This window comes from Schistocerca americana, chromosome 8 (genome assembly GCF_021461395.2).
Source record: "Schistocerca americana isolate TAMUIC-IGC-003095 chromosome 8, iqSchAmer2.1, whole genome shotgun sequence".
NCBI lineage: Eukaryota > Metazoa > Arthropoda > Insecta > Orthoptera > Acrididae > Schistocerca > Schistocerca americana.
Window position 1 is genome coordinate 252581100 of NC_060126.1, and position 16891 is coordinate 252597990.

Sequence of the window (16891 nt, forward strand, 5' to 3'; positions counted from 1 at the left end):
AAGTAGATAAAAAAACGAGGGCTAGTAGAAATGCTTGGGTAACACAGGAGATACTGAATTTGACCGATGAAAGGAGAAAATATAAAAACGCAGTAAATGAAGCAGGCGAAAAGGAATACAAACGCCTCAAAAACGATACCGACAGGAAGCGCAAAATGGCTAAACAGGAATGGCTAGCGGACAAATGTAAGAATGTGGAAGTATGTATCACTAGGGGTAAGATAGATGCCGCCTTCAGGAAAATTAGAGAGACCTTTGCAGAAAAGGGAGCCACGTGTACGAATATCAAGAACTAAAATGGAAAACCAGTCCTAGGCAAAGAAGGGCAAAACGGAAAGATTGAAGGAGTATGTAGAGGGACTATACAAAATGAAATGTACTTGAGGGCAATATTATGAAAATGGAAAAGGATATAGATGAAGATGGGATGGGAGATATGATACTGCGGGAAGGATTTGACAAAGCACTGAAAGACCTAAGTCGCAACAAGGACCCGGGAGTAGATAACATTCCATAAGAACTACTGAAAGCCTTGGGAGAGCCATCGATGACAAAATACTGGGGTAACATTTGATGTGTAAGATGTATGAGAAAGGCTAAATACCGTCAGACTTCAAGAAGAGTATAATAATTCCAATTACAAAGAAAGCAGGAGCTCACAGGTGTGAAAATTACCGAATTACCAGTTTAATAGTCACTGTTGCAAAACACTAACACAAATTCCTTACAGACGAATGGAAAAACTGGTAGAAGCCGACCTCTGGAAAAATCAGTTTGGATTCTATAGAAATGTGAAAACACGTAAGGCAACACTGACCCTACGACTTGAATTGTAATATAGGTTAAGGAAAGTCAAAACTACGTTTAAAGCATTTGTGTAATTAGAGAAAGCTTTTGACAACGTTGACTGAAATACTTTCTCTCAAATTTTGATGGTGGCAGGGATAGAATACAGGGAGCGGAAGGCTATTTACAATTTATACAATTCGGCAGTCACAAGAGTCGATGGGCACGAAAGGGGAGCAGTGGTTGAGAAGAGAGTCAGACAGAATCGTAGCTATTGAATCTATATATTGAGGAAGCACTAAAGGAAACAAAAGAAAGGTTTGAAGTAGGAATTAAAAGCCAGGGAGGAGGAAGAAAAACCTTGAGGTTTGCCAATGACACTGTAATTCTGTCAGAGATAGCAAAGGATTTGGAAGAGCAGTTGAACGGAATGGACAGTGTCTTGAAAGAAGGTTATAAGACGAATATCAACAAAAGCAGAATGAGGATAATGGAATGTAGTGGGATTAGATCAGGTGATTCTGAGAAAATTATATTAGGAAATGAGAAAATTGAAGTAGCAGATGAGTTTTGCTGTTTGGCCAGCGAAGTCGAAATAGAGGGGATATAGAATGTAGACTGACAATGGTGAGTCGTAGTTGTGTCCGGCTCTTCGACAAGCGCGCCAGGCGGAGTGCTTTCGCTTCGCGTCTAGTGTTTACGATGGCGTTTTCGGTTTGGCGCGCTGTTTGGATCGCTACCGCCCTCTGGCGGGAGGTGGAGCAAGTGTACGGTCGCATGACGATCTAGGGAGTACGTACTGGGCGGTGACCGAGAGAGGTGGTGGCGCGAGTGGGGCCTTGTTGTGGGTTGTCAACTGCTCGCCACGTGCTTTGCCGGACCTCTTGGCTGTCAGGGGCTAAATCTGCCTTACCCGCATGTACGTGACTTGTGAAGCTTAGAAGCCGTGGTGCAGGAGATCAGCGCGTGGGACCGTATATCTTATCGGCCGTTGACACCGCTGGCAGCGGTTGGCTTTGACGAGCATTTGTAAGTGCGACGTGTTCCCGGCGCTGTGGTGGAGTGTGCGAAGTTGAGTACTGTTTTTTTTTTTTTTTTCTGTAACAGAGTTATATATAGGGGTTTTCCAAGTTCTAGTAAAGTGTATGAGTTTCTTCACCAGTGGTTTGTTGAGGTCTTCCCACCACAGTTTTCGTTTGCCTGTCCGCGGGAATGTGGTAATTGCTTCTTGGTGGAGCCGTTTAATTCACACCTCGATAGGGTAATTTAGGGTCGGTGCCGCGTGTCTCTGTGGTTCTGAGCTGTGCAGGAACCGCCCTTGCTACATCTTCTGGTTTTGGGTTACTCGGGAAGGTGGTGGCTTGGAAGTTTTGGGGCTGATCTGCTGCGGCCCTGTAGACCACTAGTAACTGTTCCGCCTATTGTGATTTGGGCCCCTTTACACGTGTCATTCCCTCACCGAGCTAAGGAAAATTTTGTTTGGGGAACTGCCTTTAATGTGAAGATTTGTGTGCTGGTTTATTTACATTTATCTTGTAACAACTGACAGGTGTAATATAAGTTATTTAATTGGCAAGGGACAACTATTTTAACTTAAGTACAAACTAGCTACTTCAAAGTTTCCTTTTTTTTATGGAATTGAAATCATATTATTGGGAAGTTGTTAACGTCATACCTTGCAATCTCCTTCTCATAAAGAAAATTTGTCAGCTATTGGAAATTGCTTTTGGAATTGTTTTCTTAAAAAAATGCCAGACTTAAAAATTTATTATTGAGAAGATTTTTTAAAATAAATGGTATCTTTAGCAGTGTGTGTTATTTCACCGGCACCTCCTGGCCTCTACTTCCACGATAACGTTTTGGAATAACATGTGTACTGGAGTTGTTGTTTGTGAACCGCCCTAATTGACGGTTCAATTGACAAGCAAAGCTTTTCTGACGAAGAGAACTTTGTTAACATTGAATATAGATTTAAGTGTCAGGAAGTCATTTCTGAAAGTATTTGTATGGAGTGTAGCCGTTTGTTGAACTGAAACATGGACGCTAAACACTTTAGACGGGAAGAGAATAGAAGATTTTGAAATGTGCTACAGAAGATTAGATAGGTACATCACGTAACTAATGCGGAGGTGCCGAATAGAATTGGGAAGAAGAGGAATTTGTGGCACAACTTGACCAAAAGAGGGGATAGGTTGATAGGACACGTTCTGAGGCATCAAAGGATCACCAGTTAAGTGTTGGACGGAAGCATAGAGGTAAAAACATTAGTTGGGGAGCAAGAGATGAATACACTGAGTATATACAGATGGATGTGGGTTGCAGTAGTTACTCGGAGATGAAGAGGCTTGCACAGGATATCATGGAGAGCTCCATCAAACCAGTCTTTGAACTGAGGACCACAATAATAACCAAAAACAATCAATATGAACTGAGATTAATTTTGCCATAAGGATTTTTTGGAGGCTACTTGGCTTATAAAATTGAATGTTAAACGCTAAACAAAAACAATATTAAGCGTGCAGGAACTATAGAGAAGTATGATTTAAGATGATAAGAATAAGAGTACTAAGAGGAAAAAAGCATTTTGATACTCCAAACGATAGACCGATATACATCAAAGGTCGGAAGTTGTCAGTAAGAGGAAAACAATTCAACGGCCGTGGAGTTTCACCAGATAATTTTTATGTGGCACACATGCTTAAAAAGCCTAAACACACGTCCCAGAAAGAATTAACTTCGATATATATCCATAATTGTTGATATCTTACGCTATGGGGTAATGAAGACAATAGATCATAACATACGATACTGATTGCAATGGTACGGAATAATTGACACAACACTGGCAAGTATATGCTTTATTATGTTTTCATGTTATATAAATCCTGCGAGGCTGTTTCAGAACTCTCACAATTTATGACATTAGCAATTCAAATGTGTTCAGTAAATGTTTATTCATGAACAAAAGGACGTTGACGAGACCTTAACCCACATTGTTCGCGAGACAAAACTCTTTAACTAAAATGAAAACTTGAGCTGCACGAGCGGCAGAGAACGCTAACAGCTGTTAACACATACCCTCAGATATCACCCACAGAATCTCACGAAATTCCAATGTCAACAAGTTTAATTTTTCTCGATCTATTATCTTATACAGTCCATTAAAATATAAATAGACGAAAATAGTGAGAAACGTAAGTAGATTCCACGCATATCTAGCTGAATTTGATAATGCTCACTTGTGTAGTCCGACAAATTAAAATTTAAAATTCTGGTACGGGAATAAATTTTCATCAGAAACATTTGATCTATAAAGCATTCCATACTCTCAGTAGCATATATTTATTGTTTTCGTTTTTTCTTTACTACTGTGCATCTGTTCATGTTACTCACGTATAAAATTACAGAACATCAATGCGTAAGTGGCATCCGTAACTACTGACACCAATATGAACAATTTTGAAGAATTTAACAGTGCTGGCTGTCCATGGTGAGCGCAGGCGCCAATCGGAAACAGAGAGAGAGAGAGAGAGAGAGAGAGAGCTGGTTTTTGCTGCCTAGCAGGCAGAAATGGAGTATTGCAGTCGCGTTTGTGAATGTACTATTGGTGTTCCCCTAAATAATGTTTATATGGGGTATTTGCACCCGAAGTCTACGGATAGCGTCTCTGATTAGTATTCGTAACGTCTTCGATCCCACGTACAAGCCCGCTACCACTCAAATTTTCAATAAAAATCATAAACAGTGGCGGCCGAATACTTCAGGCATAAAAAGTCACCCTCATTCAGCCAACAGCCTTGTCAAAGAGGTTACAGGAGCGGATAGAGGTTCACGGCGCTCTCTTGCAATTTGGGTGGGAAACTGCTCCTAAAGGCGGAAGAATCAGCAATGATCAACGGCATGGGGATGCAGGAGGCAATGGAACTAATCCATTAAAGTCACATATGTGTATCCACAGGACATGTGGCCTGCAATTGAAGAAGTGTCGTGATAATCTTTCCATTGGCAAAATATGCTTCGTATCTGCGGGAGGGGATTGCCAAGGGGAAGGTCACCATGAGAAAAAGATTGAATAACAAACGAAAGGATAACATTCAACGAGTCGGGGCGTGGAATATCAGAAATTTGAGCGTGGCAGGGAAGCTAGAAAATCTGAAAAAGGAAATTCTAAGGCTTAATCTAGGTAGAGTGGGAGACGTTAAAGTGAAATGGAAAGAAGATAAGGATTTCTGGTCTGATGAGTATAGGATGATACCAACAGCAGCAGAAAATGGTACAATGAGAGTAGGATTCGTTATGATTAGAGAGGTAGGGCGGAGAGTGCGCTACTGTGAACAGTTCATTCTCATCAGAAGCGACAGCAAGCCGACACCGTCAACGGCAGTTCAGGTACACATGCCGACGTCGCAAGCCGAAAACGAAGAGGCAGAGAAAGAATATATGGGTATCGAACGGGTAATTCGGTACATAAAGGAAGAAGAAAATGTAATAGTGACTGGGGGACTGGAATATGGTTTAGAGAGTGAAACGGAAGAAAGGTTATGGGGAGAACATGGGCTTGGTATTAGGAATGAGAGAGGAGAAAGACTGAGTTCTGCAGTAAATTTCAGCTAATAATGGAAAATACTCTGTTCAGTAATCATAAAATGAGGAGGTATATTTGGAAAAGTCCAGGACATACGAGGAGATATCAGGTAAATTGCATCATGGTCAGGCAGAGATTCCGAAATCAGATACTGGATTCTAAAATGTACCCAAAAGTAGATGTACTGTAGACTCAGGAAAAAATTTAGTAGTGCTGAAGATTTGGATGAAGTTTAACAGACAAGTCAGGAAGAATCAATGTGCAAAGAAGTGCGATATGCAAGTACTAAGGAATGCTGAGATACGCTAGAAGATCTCTGAGGTTATAGATATTGCGGTAAGGAACAGCTCAGTAGCTCAGTAGGTAATTCAGTTGAAAAGAGATGGACAACTCTAAAATGGGCAATCACAGAAGATGGAAAGAAAAACAGAGATACAAAGAAGGTTACTGTGAAGAAACCATGGGTAACAGAAGAAATAATTCAGTTGGTCGATGAACGAAGGAAGTACAAAAATGTTCAGGGAAATACAAAAATACACGTATACAACCCACTTAGAAATGAAATAAGCATGATGTGTAGAGAAGCTAAGACGAAATGGCTCCATGAAATCGAAAAAGTAATGACTGTCGGAAGGACTGGTTCAGCACAGACAAAAGCCTAATCAGCCTTTGGCGAAATTAAAGGCAAAGGTGGTAACATTAGAAGTGCAATGGGAATTCCACTATTTAATGCAGAAAAGAGAATAGATGGAAAGAGCGCGCTGAAGGCCTCTATGAGGGATAAGACTTGTCTTATGACGTGACAGAAGAGGAAACAGGAGCCGATGTAGAAGAGATAGGGGTTTCAGTATTGGAATCAGCATTTAAAAGAGCTGTGGGAGAACTATGATCAAATGGGGACAGCAGGGATTGATAACACTCAATCAGAATTTCTAAAATAACTTTGCGAAGTGGCAATAAAACGACTGTTTACGTTGGTACGTAGAATGTATGAGTCTGGCGATACACCATTCGGAAAAACTTTTTTCATCCACACAATTCCGCATATTGCAAGAACCGACGAGTACGAGAATTATCGTACAATCAAATTGACAGCCCCTGCATTCAAGCTGCTGTCAAGAATTATATATAAAAATTGGAAAAGAAAACTGACGATGTGTTAGACGATGATCAGTTAGGCTACAGGAAAGGTAAAGGCACCAGAGAGGCAGTGCTGCTGTCTCAGTTGATAATGGAAGCATAGGATTTTTAGACCAGAAAAAAAGCGTTCCATAATGTAAAATGGTGCAAGATGTTTGAAATTCTGGGAAAAATAGAGATAAGCTTTAGGGAGAGAGAGGTAATACACAATACGCACAAAATCCAAAAGGGAACAATAAGAATGGAAGACAAAGATTGAAGTGCTCCGATTAAGAAGGGTGTAAGACAGGGATGTAGTCTTTCACCCTTTCTGTTCAATCTGTACATCGGAGACTCAATTATAGAAACAAAAGGAAGTTTCAACAGTGGAAATAAAATTCAAGGCGAAAGGTTATCAATGATAATATTCACTGATATTGCTTTCTTCAGTGAAAGGGAAGAATTACAGGATCTGCTGAGTGGAATGACACTATTGAGTACAAAGTACGGACTGAGAATAAATCAAAGAAATGCGAAAAACAGCAGACTAGTACTGTAAAAAAGGACATTCTTGGCCAAGAGAAGTATACTAGTATCAAAAATTGGTCTTAATTTGAGGAAGAAAATTTTGTGAATGTACGTTTGTAGCGTAGCATTGCATGGTAGTGAAACACGAACTGTACGAAAACAGCAAAACAAGACAGTCGAAGCATTTGAGATGTGGTGCTACAGAATGATGTTGAAAGTTTTGTGGTCTGATAAGGTACGGAATGAAGAGATTCTCCTGAAAACCGACGAGGAAAGGAATGTGTGAAAAACACTGACAAGAAGAAGGGGCAGGATGGTATGACATGTGTTAAGAGGTCACGAAATAACTTGGGTGGCAGTAGAGCGAGCTATAGGGGGAAGAACTGTAGAGGAATACAGAGACTGGAATGAAACCTACAATTGTGGATAAAGGAATGTAAAGCGAAAGGTTATGGCCCATATACCAGCACTTGTCATTTCCTGTTACTACCTTATTGAGATAAATACCTCTGAAATACGTAGGCCTTTCGCAATCGCAAATTCAGTAAATTACAACACAGATTGAGTAAAATATGAGATCTGACTATTAGCACAATGAAGACATGTAGGCCTTGGTTAATAACACTTGTAGGTAACCCAAATTATGAAATAGCTCTTAATTTAATTAAAGGGGAACAGGAGGGCCATCAATAATAACAGCTTCAGTGAAGCAAAATTACCAAATAGGAAACAGGCAACAATGAGAGCAGCTTCAGTTAAGTAAGATTACCAAACAGAAAACAGGCAGGACGCCAATGATAACAGCTTCAGTTAAGTGAAATTACCAAATAGAAAACAGGCAGGCCTTCTTTAATAACAGCTTCATTTAGGTAAAATTACCAAACAGAAAACAGGAAGACCTTCAACGATAACAGCTTCAGTTAAGTAAAATTGCCAAATACCAAGAGGCAGAAAATCAATAATAACGGCTTTATTTAAGTAAGATTACCAAATAAAAAAACAGGCAGGCCTCCAGTGATAACAATTACCAAACAGATAACAGGTAGACTTTCTTTAATAACAGATTCAGTTACATGAAGTCACGAAATAGAAAACAGGTAAGCTTTCTTTAATAACAGCTTCAGTTAAGTTAAATTACCTAACAGAAGCCGGGCGGGGTGGCCGAGCGGTTCTAGGCGCTATAGTCTGGAACCGCGCGACCGCTACGTTCGCAGGTTCGAATCCTGCCTCGGGCTTGGATGTGTGTGATGTCCTTAGGTTAGTTAGGTTTAAGTAGTTCTAAGTTCTAGGGGACTGACGACCTCAGAAAGCCCCATAGTGCTCAGAGCCATTTTGAACCTAACAGAAAACAGGCAGGCCTTCAATGACAACAGCACCAGTTAAGCAAAATTTTCAAGTGCAAACAGGAAGGCCATCAACAATAACAGTTTCAGTTAAGTAAGACTACCAAACAGAAAACACGTAGGCCTTAATGAATAAATGCTTCAGTTACGTAACGAAGAGTTTGAATTGCCTCCTTACAAAGCAGATAAGAAAGACAAGAAAAATTACAACGAGAGGACCGGCCGTCCAAGGTTCCTTTCGTTCAATATATTCCCCGGGAAAAGAAATATTAGCACAGTAACGTTAATTACGTGGTGGCAACACTAACTAGCCAAACGGTATACCCGCGTCATTGCAAGATACCGCCTCTACAACGACGGCGAAACGTGCGAAAGAAAACTAGGCTGCCAAACCCAATTACATAGCCTCAGCAATTGCAAATTTTGAGAACCAGGCACCGCCTAAGCCAATATAATTAACAGAGCAATGACGTCAGCAATGCCCGAAGGTATCTCGAAACCGGAATGCTGCCGTATTACAAGAGAAGGTATTTATCTGGTGTTCGAACGCGTTTGACAGGGAGGTCGGCTAAAACCCCACCATCTAAATACTGCGTGACGCTGTGGGGGTCCGGCCGCAGGATAGAAGAAACACGTTATCACTCCGGCTCACAGTACATCATCGACCGGCACAGTTTAAGATATCCTGTTAAACAACCAAGGCCAGCATCGACTTAAGAAAACCAAAAATCAGCTACGAAATCGCAATAATCGCACAAGACCTATGAGTAACAATAAGAAAATAACAGTTAAGACATCAAAATGCGAAACTTAACTGAAGCTCACGAACTGAAGCTGAAGGTTACCGGTTGCAAGGGGGCCCTGAATTCAGCACAGCGAAACTGGCTTCAACTATCTCACCAGTGTGCCACTTCCCAGAGCTGGCTGGCCAGGCTACGCACAAGATGGCACTCGAAGTCAGCCACGAATTCAAATCGGCCCACAAATATGCCCAGCAACCACTCGCTAGACTCCGTGCCCAAGAAGCTTGCGCAAGTGTTCTCTCTACTCGCCGAGTGGACCTCTCACACCGACCTGCTCGCTCATTTATCACTCACCAACTCACCATGCCACAACACGCCACCTCTCCATCAACAACCTGGCGCAAATATCTTAGTGCCATAAGACCAGAGGGACATCGCATGACCGATCGAGGTAGTGGCGCCATCAATTCGAAAGGCGAGGCTAGCAAACCCGGCACGGTTGATAGAATATATCCAGCAAATAATTGAGGACGTAGGCTGTGAGTGTTACTCTGCGATAAAGTGGATGACACAGGAGAGTAATCCACGGCGGGCCGCAACAAACTAGTCAGAAGACTGAATAAAAAGGGGGTATTTATTAAGGACATAACTACTAGTATGACCAACAGTATTCTGTTATACGCTGTCAATTCGTAGTGTACTAAACAACATGCCTTAGGTCTGCGATACTCCAAAAATTTGGCACATGTGCAAGTGATTGCTGAAAGGCTCTAGAGTTCTAGACGGAACAAGGGCCCCGGTGTAGAACCAACAATGACAAAACCGTTCCATGTTGCGCTCAAGATATGTATCTGGAAAAATACACTTAAACTTCAAGAACAATGTAATAGTTCCAATGCTAAAGAAGATAGGCGCTGACTGGTGTGACTATTACCTAGCCATCAGTTTAATAAATTATGCTTGCCAAATACTGACATGAATTATCTAGATAAGAAAGGAAAATGTGATAAAAGGTGAACTCGTGGAAGATAGTTACGTTTCTGTAGAATTTTAGGAACACGCGAGTCAATCGTGACCCAACGACTCATCTTAAAAAAGGCTGAAGATGGGCACTCTTACATTTATAGCAGCTGCAGATCTAGAGAAAGCTTTTGGTAACACTGACTAGAGCACTCTCCGGAAATCTGAAGCCTGTAGGGATCAAATACAGGTAGCGAAAGGCTGTTTCTAACTTGTACAGAAACCAGACTGCGGTTCTAAAATACGAAGGACACGGAAGGTGTAGCTCAGAAGACAGTAATATAGAATTGCAACCTATACCCAATGTAATTCTATTTGGAGGCCGAGCAAGCAGTAAGCGATACAAGGATGGATTTGAAAAGGAAAGTTCGGAGAGCAGAAATAAAAATATTTGAGGTTTGCTGGCGGCATTATAAGTCTGTCAACGACAACAAAATTCTTGGAAGAGCAATTGAACAGAATGGACAGTGTCTTGAAACGAAGTAACAACACGAGAATCAACAAAAATAATACAACGATAATATGAGGAGTGTTCAATAAGTAACGCAACACATTTTTTCTCGGCCAATTTCGGTTGAAAAAAATTGTATAATTTGTTGTGGGATATCGTGGAATATTCCTGCTTCAGTCCCTATAGTTCCATGAAGTCCGATTGGAGGCGGTGCTATACGTAGCCTTCAAAATGGCGTCTGTAACGGAGGCGCATTCCAAGCAGAGCTGTCATCGAGTTCCTTTCGGCGGGAAACTAGAGCACTGCAGATATTCATAGGCTCTTACAGAATGTCTACGGAGATCTCGCAACAAAAGCTTCGTGAGTCATTAGACGTCGCGTATGTCATCATTGCAACAAGGTCGTCCAAACCTGTCCGATCTCCCGCGTGTCCGCCAGCCGCACACAGCTGTGACTCCTGCAATGTTGGAACGTGCGGACACTCTCATTCGAGGTGATCTCCGGATCTCAATAAAACACCTCGCTACACAGCTGGACGTGTCTGTGGTAGTGCTGACACACACGTCGACCACTAGTTGGAGTACTCAAATTGCCTGTGCGTTACGAGGCTGACCACGACAATTTTTGTGGAACATCTTCACAGGCGATGACAGATCGATTCATCACTTCGAACCGGAAACCAAAAGGCAGTCCATGTGCTACAGTCCTCAGAAGAAAAAGGTCAAAGCTGCACCATCAGCAGGTAAAGTGATGGCGACGATCTTCTAAGACTCTGGTGTCCTCCTTATGACGATCAACTTGGAAATGTATTGAGCTACAACTGAAGAAACGACTTCAGTGTGTTCGTCCCCACAAAAACGTAAACGAACTACTTCTTCTCCATGAAAACGCAGGGCCTCACACAAGTCTGTGCACCCAAGAGGAGCTCAAAAAACTTCACGACTTTTTTGCTTGTTCCCAACATTGTAGGACAGGTGCACTGGATTATTAAGTGTCGAGAGTGGAATCAATGATTTTAATTTCTCCCGGTCGTTCAACTTCCGTCGCCCATTGTGTGAAGACAGGAAGCGAAAGCCGCCTCGGTGGTGATGGAGCTCTGTATCTTGGCCGACCCCAAGGCAGACCTCCTGCAAGAACGGGTGATGAGGCTTGAACTCAGGCCAAACGTGCAACAGGCTTCCTGAAACTAAAACCACAATTACTACCTTCGTCCTGGAAGTAACTTAGCGCAAACTTAGCAGCGGGATTGACAGCTTGAGCTTCTAATGAATTGTTAAAAGTTTTATCGGCCATTTTTAGCTATAATGGGAGTAGCTCATGCCCGAAGTAAACTCCACGGTAAGTATAAATATCACAGAACAAGAAAAGGTGGTAAGTAACTTCAATATTAGGGTAAGGTTTTAACCATCAAACACATAAATGGAGGCAAACTGTGTCAGGCTTTAGAAACAAGGTTCCTGAAACTTAAACTTAACAGTCGCCAAGCGCATGAATTCTAAATTAACCTACAGGGGTTAGCAATAAAGCTTTTAAAACTTACAACACTAAATATAATACTGGCCAAGCTCAATGAGCAGTACATTCAAACAATAAGCCGTACTCTCAAATACGCCATACTCTCAAAGGGCCACAACTGCAGTGCGGTAGCTTAACCTTAACGGGGCGAACACTGACCAAGATGGAACTGTGCGGAGATAAAGTCGCTGCGCAAAACAATGTTACATAATACTGTACGACCGCACCCAGCTCATCAGCTGCGGTCAAGCACTCTTACTTAAAATTTACTAACTGCAGTGGTGCACCACTTTACTATTCTACAGAAGCGAAGCACGCTGCTTCAATGAACACTCCCTGTAGCACAACCACCCCAAAGGGCAATGTACACACTTCATAATAAAAAAACTTGACAGCCAGTTAAAAGGTACAGTACTATTGAATCCTTGATCGTACAACGAGCTGCACTGCCATGACATAGTGACCACATAACGCAACACAGGGATGTCTCAACTTTCCACAGTACAAGCTTCAGTTTTCTAAAAACACAACGTACCCAAGTGACAGACCACCAGTACCTCCCACTTTCGGGTTACATCAACAGCAGCAACTAGATATGAACTATCCAGAATCGCCACAGCCAAGAATGGTATCACTGCTGAATAACAATGCTTCCATCAACCTACGATGGCAACTGACTTCCGTTGCAACTGACAAAACTATTGCCACTAAAGTTTCCGTCGGAGGCAATACTTACAACATTTCACAACGGCCTCACCACACCACAAGACAAGGAGAGTCAAATGCAGCACATCTAGGATGGCAGCAGCTACTAAGTAACAGCTGTTTCCATCGCCTTACTCCGGTGGACATGCTTTTGCAGTTCTCCTTTGTAAGACGAAGGCTATCAAGCACAGCTGTTGTCAGAACCAGTTCTTGCAGTAGCTAACAACGGCCGCACCACAAAATAAGGCAAGGAAATCGACACGTCGCACACGGTCTAACAATTCGCAGTCGTTACCTGCACTTTAATACAACAGAAAACCACCAAGAAGCTAAGGATCAGACATAGCTGTCATAGCCAGTTCTAGTAGTCAAACACAGTGATAACATCACACAGCTTCTTATCGTCGACGTGTTCTATCGGCGATACCCTCTCAGGGTAGAAATAAGCGTTACAACGACACTATTCACCTCTTAACCGAACCCGACCGGCAACTTTGAAGAAAGGCAATGAGAACGACCAGCCAAGCCTAACTACAAATAGAGATGCTGAATGAACAAATAGAGAGTCACGATAAAAAAATTTCGAGCTATTCGAAAATATTATTTGTACACAATGATGCTACTTTTCCTTTTATTATTTTAATTCTTTAATTGCTTTAATGGGTACTACAAATGTGTCGTAAACTCTTATCCTATCTTTAGATTGTTTAGGTTATCCTTGATTGTCGATATTTCCATAACCTCAAATAAGTGACAACATCTCTGTGGATGAAGAGCCATGACGTACCGCTACCACGGCAACTGACGCCGTGGCCAGGGCAAAGATAACACCATACGAACACACCAGCTGCCACTATGACGACGGCGTCCTCGCTAAACAGAGTAGAGGGCACCTGATATACGCTTTATAATCCATGGCAACGGTGTCCTCACCACAAGGAGTAGAGGGCGTTGTACTCCTTCCATATTAGCCGTTTTAGTAATTTGACTCAAATGTTTTCTCCGTAAATGTATGAATAGATATATTATAATACAAGACGACACCAGTTTTTGTGTGTCACAAATTGTTTTAATTTATATTATGGCGCATAATGTAATACACTTTTAGAAATTTTACGAGTTGACTACTGAACATTTGTTATTATTTTATAATTAACACTATAATTGTAACTCTTTTCAAATGGAATGGTTCCGTTTTCCGTTATTTAATATCACTTAAATTTATGTTAAACCAAGGTGACTAGTAATTACATATAATAAATTGTAATAAATGCCATTGATCACCGCTGCGGGTGTTGCCGTCTATTCACATGATCTCAGCACTCTATTTAAGCCCATACGAAGGGTTAGTCTCTTCCCGTCCCCCACGCGGATCCTCTATGATCTCATTCCTTTCCCCCGTCTGCTCCTATTCCTCGAACATATCCACATCCTCTACACCTGCAGCCGCCTTGATCCCCCTCAGCCCCTGGCTGCTCCTCTCCTCTCCCGTCCCCGCCCCCTGCCACGTCTTCACTGTTGTGTCCCCCTTACCCTCCATCTCTACACCCTTCATCTCCTTTCCCAAGATGGCTTCCATCAACTCCCCCTCCCGGATGATGCCCTCTCTCCCTCCATCTATCCCTCCTATCAACTCTGATCCTCACTCCCCCTCCTTTCCTCTGTCCTTTTCCCGGGCTCCCTCTCCCCCCTTCCATCCTCTTTCTTCCCCACCTCCCCTCTCTTTGCCCCCTTTTCTCCCCTGAGTCCTTTTACGTTTCCCTCCTCTGCCTCCTCTCATTCCCTCTCGCGTCTGCCCTTCTCCCCCTTTATTAGTCCTCTCCCCCTTTGGTTCACCCCTCCCCCCTTTTTCGTTGTTTTCCTTCCTCCCTCCTTGTTCTTCCCCCTCCTCCAGGTCCCCCCCCCCTATCTGCTTTTGGCTCGGGAGTGTCATCTTTGTGCCGCCACTTTGGTGCAGTTTTCTACAGTGAGTGTTTTACAGTGAGTGTTCCATGTTGTGTTTTTGGGGAAGTGTTGCGAACGGCCATCATACTGTTGCTGGGTGTGCCTTTTCTCTCTTGCGAACAGAAACCAGACTGTCGCCGTGTTTTTTAATTGTGTGTTTACTATGTTACTTGTCTGATTCCTGTGTCTTTTACTAACATTGCCAACCCCTTTTCCTTTCTGTTTTAACTTTCCACATTTTTCCGCCATTTTACACTTGACATCACCATTTTATCGCCTGTTTTTCTTGTTTCTTTTCTTCTTCCGTTTTTTAAAATGAAAGTCTGTAGGCTGTAGAGCAGCGTACTAAGCTGCTGCCAGCCTGCCCCCTTCGGGGGGGAATTGAAAATCAATAATGGAAAAGAAAAAGTTTGTCTCGCATAGTTTCCTACCGTGATGTAGCCAGGAGTGACACCACCAGCAGTCGACCAATGAGTTACATATTTTAAATTTGCGTAATTTTAGCTGTTGTATAATGGAGTCTTTCTGACGGATATCTATAATTTCGCAGTGTAAACGCCCAGAAGATGACCCCCTACGTCGGTTGAAACTGGTTGGCGGTATAATAATAATAAATGCGATTAAGGCTGTCTTTGAATAATTGACTAACTACAAATCCCTTGACTATGAATTACTCTCTCCAGTATCCTGACTAAATCCAACCAATAAGTGTAACGACGAACAGCAACGTAGAACTAAACCAACACACACGTATTTCCACGCTTTCGCACAGCTTAACGTTAACGGACACATTTGCTATAGGGAACTACGACCATGGTCAACACAACTCTGCCTCGTCGCTGTGGTGCCCCTACTCAACACTGCGGCCGTGAACACCGGCAGTCAAGAACTGAGCGGCCGGTCTAGCTCGCACTACTCCACGCTGCCACCTCTTTGACGCCGCTAACGCCACCGCACTGCCACTTGCGCGCACTTAGGCACAACCAACACTCCGTTGAATACAGAGGAACTGTGGCAGAACCGCAACGGCGTGAAACGCAAATTGCCGGAGGAGAAAACCCACTGGCACATCCTGATCCACCTTACAGCCCTCAACTCACACCTGCCGACTTCCATGTTTGGCCCAATGAAGGTGGAAGCTCTACGTAGATTATGGGGAGGTTATTGATGCAGCATGACATTGGCTGCAACTTGGACCATAGAGTGACAGCATGGGGCATGAGGCCCTCGCGGTAAGGTGGCATAAGGTCGTCGCATTGAACGAAGATTACCTTGAAAATTGCAGCCAAAAATGTGGCGAATTATACAGAGTGATTCAAAAAGAATACCACAACTTTAAAAATGTGTTTTTAATGAAAGAAACATGATATAACCTTCTGTTATATATCATTACAAAGAGTATTTAAAAAGGTTTTTTTTTCACTCAAAAACAAGTTCAGAGATGTTCAATATGGCCCCCTCCAGACACACGAGCAATATCAACCCGATACTCCAACTCGTTCCACACTCTCTGTAGCAAATCAGGCGTAACAGTTTGGATAGCTGCTGTTATTTCTCGTTTCAAATCATCAATGGTGGCTGGGAGAGGTGGCCGAAACACCATATCCTTAACATACCCCCATAAGAAAAAATCGCAGGGGGTAAGATCAGGGCTTCTTGGAGGCCAGTGATGAAGTGCTCTGTCACGGGCTGCCTGGCGGCCGATCCATCGCCTCGGGTAGTTGACGTTCAGGTAGTTACGGACAGATAAGTGCCAATGTGGTGGCGCTCCATCCTGCTGAAATATGAATTGTTGTGCTTCTTGTTCGAGCTGAGGGAACGGCCAATTCTCTAACATCTCCAGATACTGTAGTCCAGTTACAGCAGCACCTTCGAAGAAAAAGGGACCAAAAACTTTATTGGGTGAAATGGCACAGAAAACGTTCACTTTAGGCGAGTCACGTTCATACTGAGTCGTTTCCCGCGGATTCTCACTGCCCCACATACAGACATTGTGACGGTTCACTTTCCCGTTAGTGTGGAAAGTTGCTTCATCACTAAACACAATCTTTGAAACGAAAGATTCATCTGTTTCCATTTGAGCAAGGATAAAATCACAGAAATCGATTCTTTTAATCTTATCAGCTGCAGACAGTGCTTGAACCAATTTCAG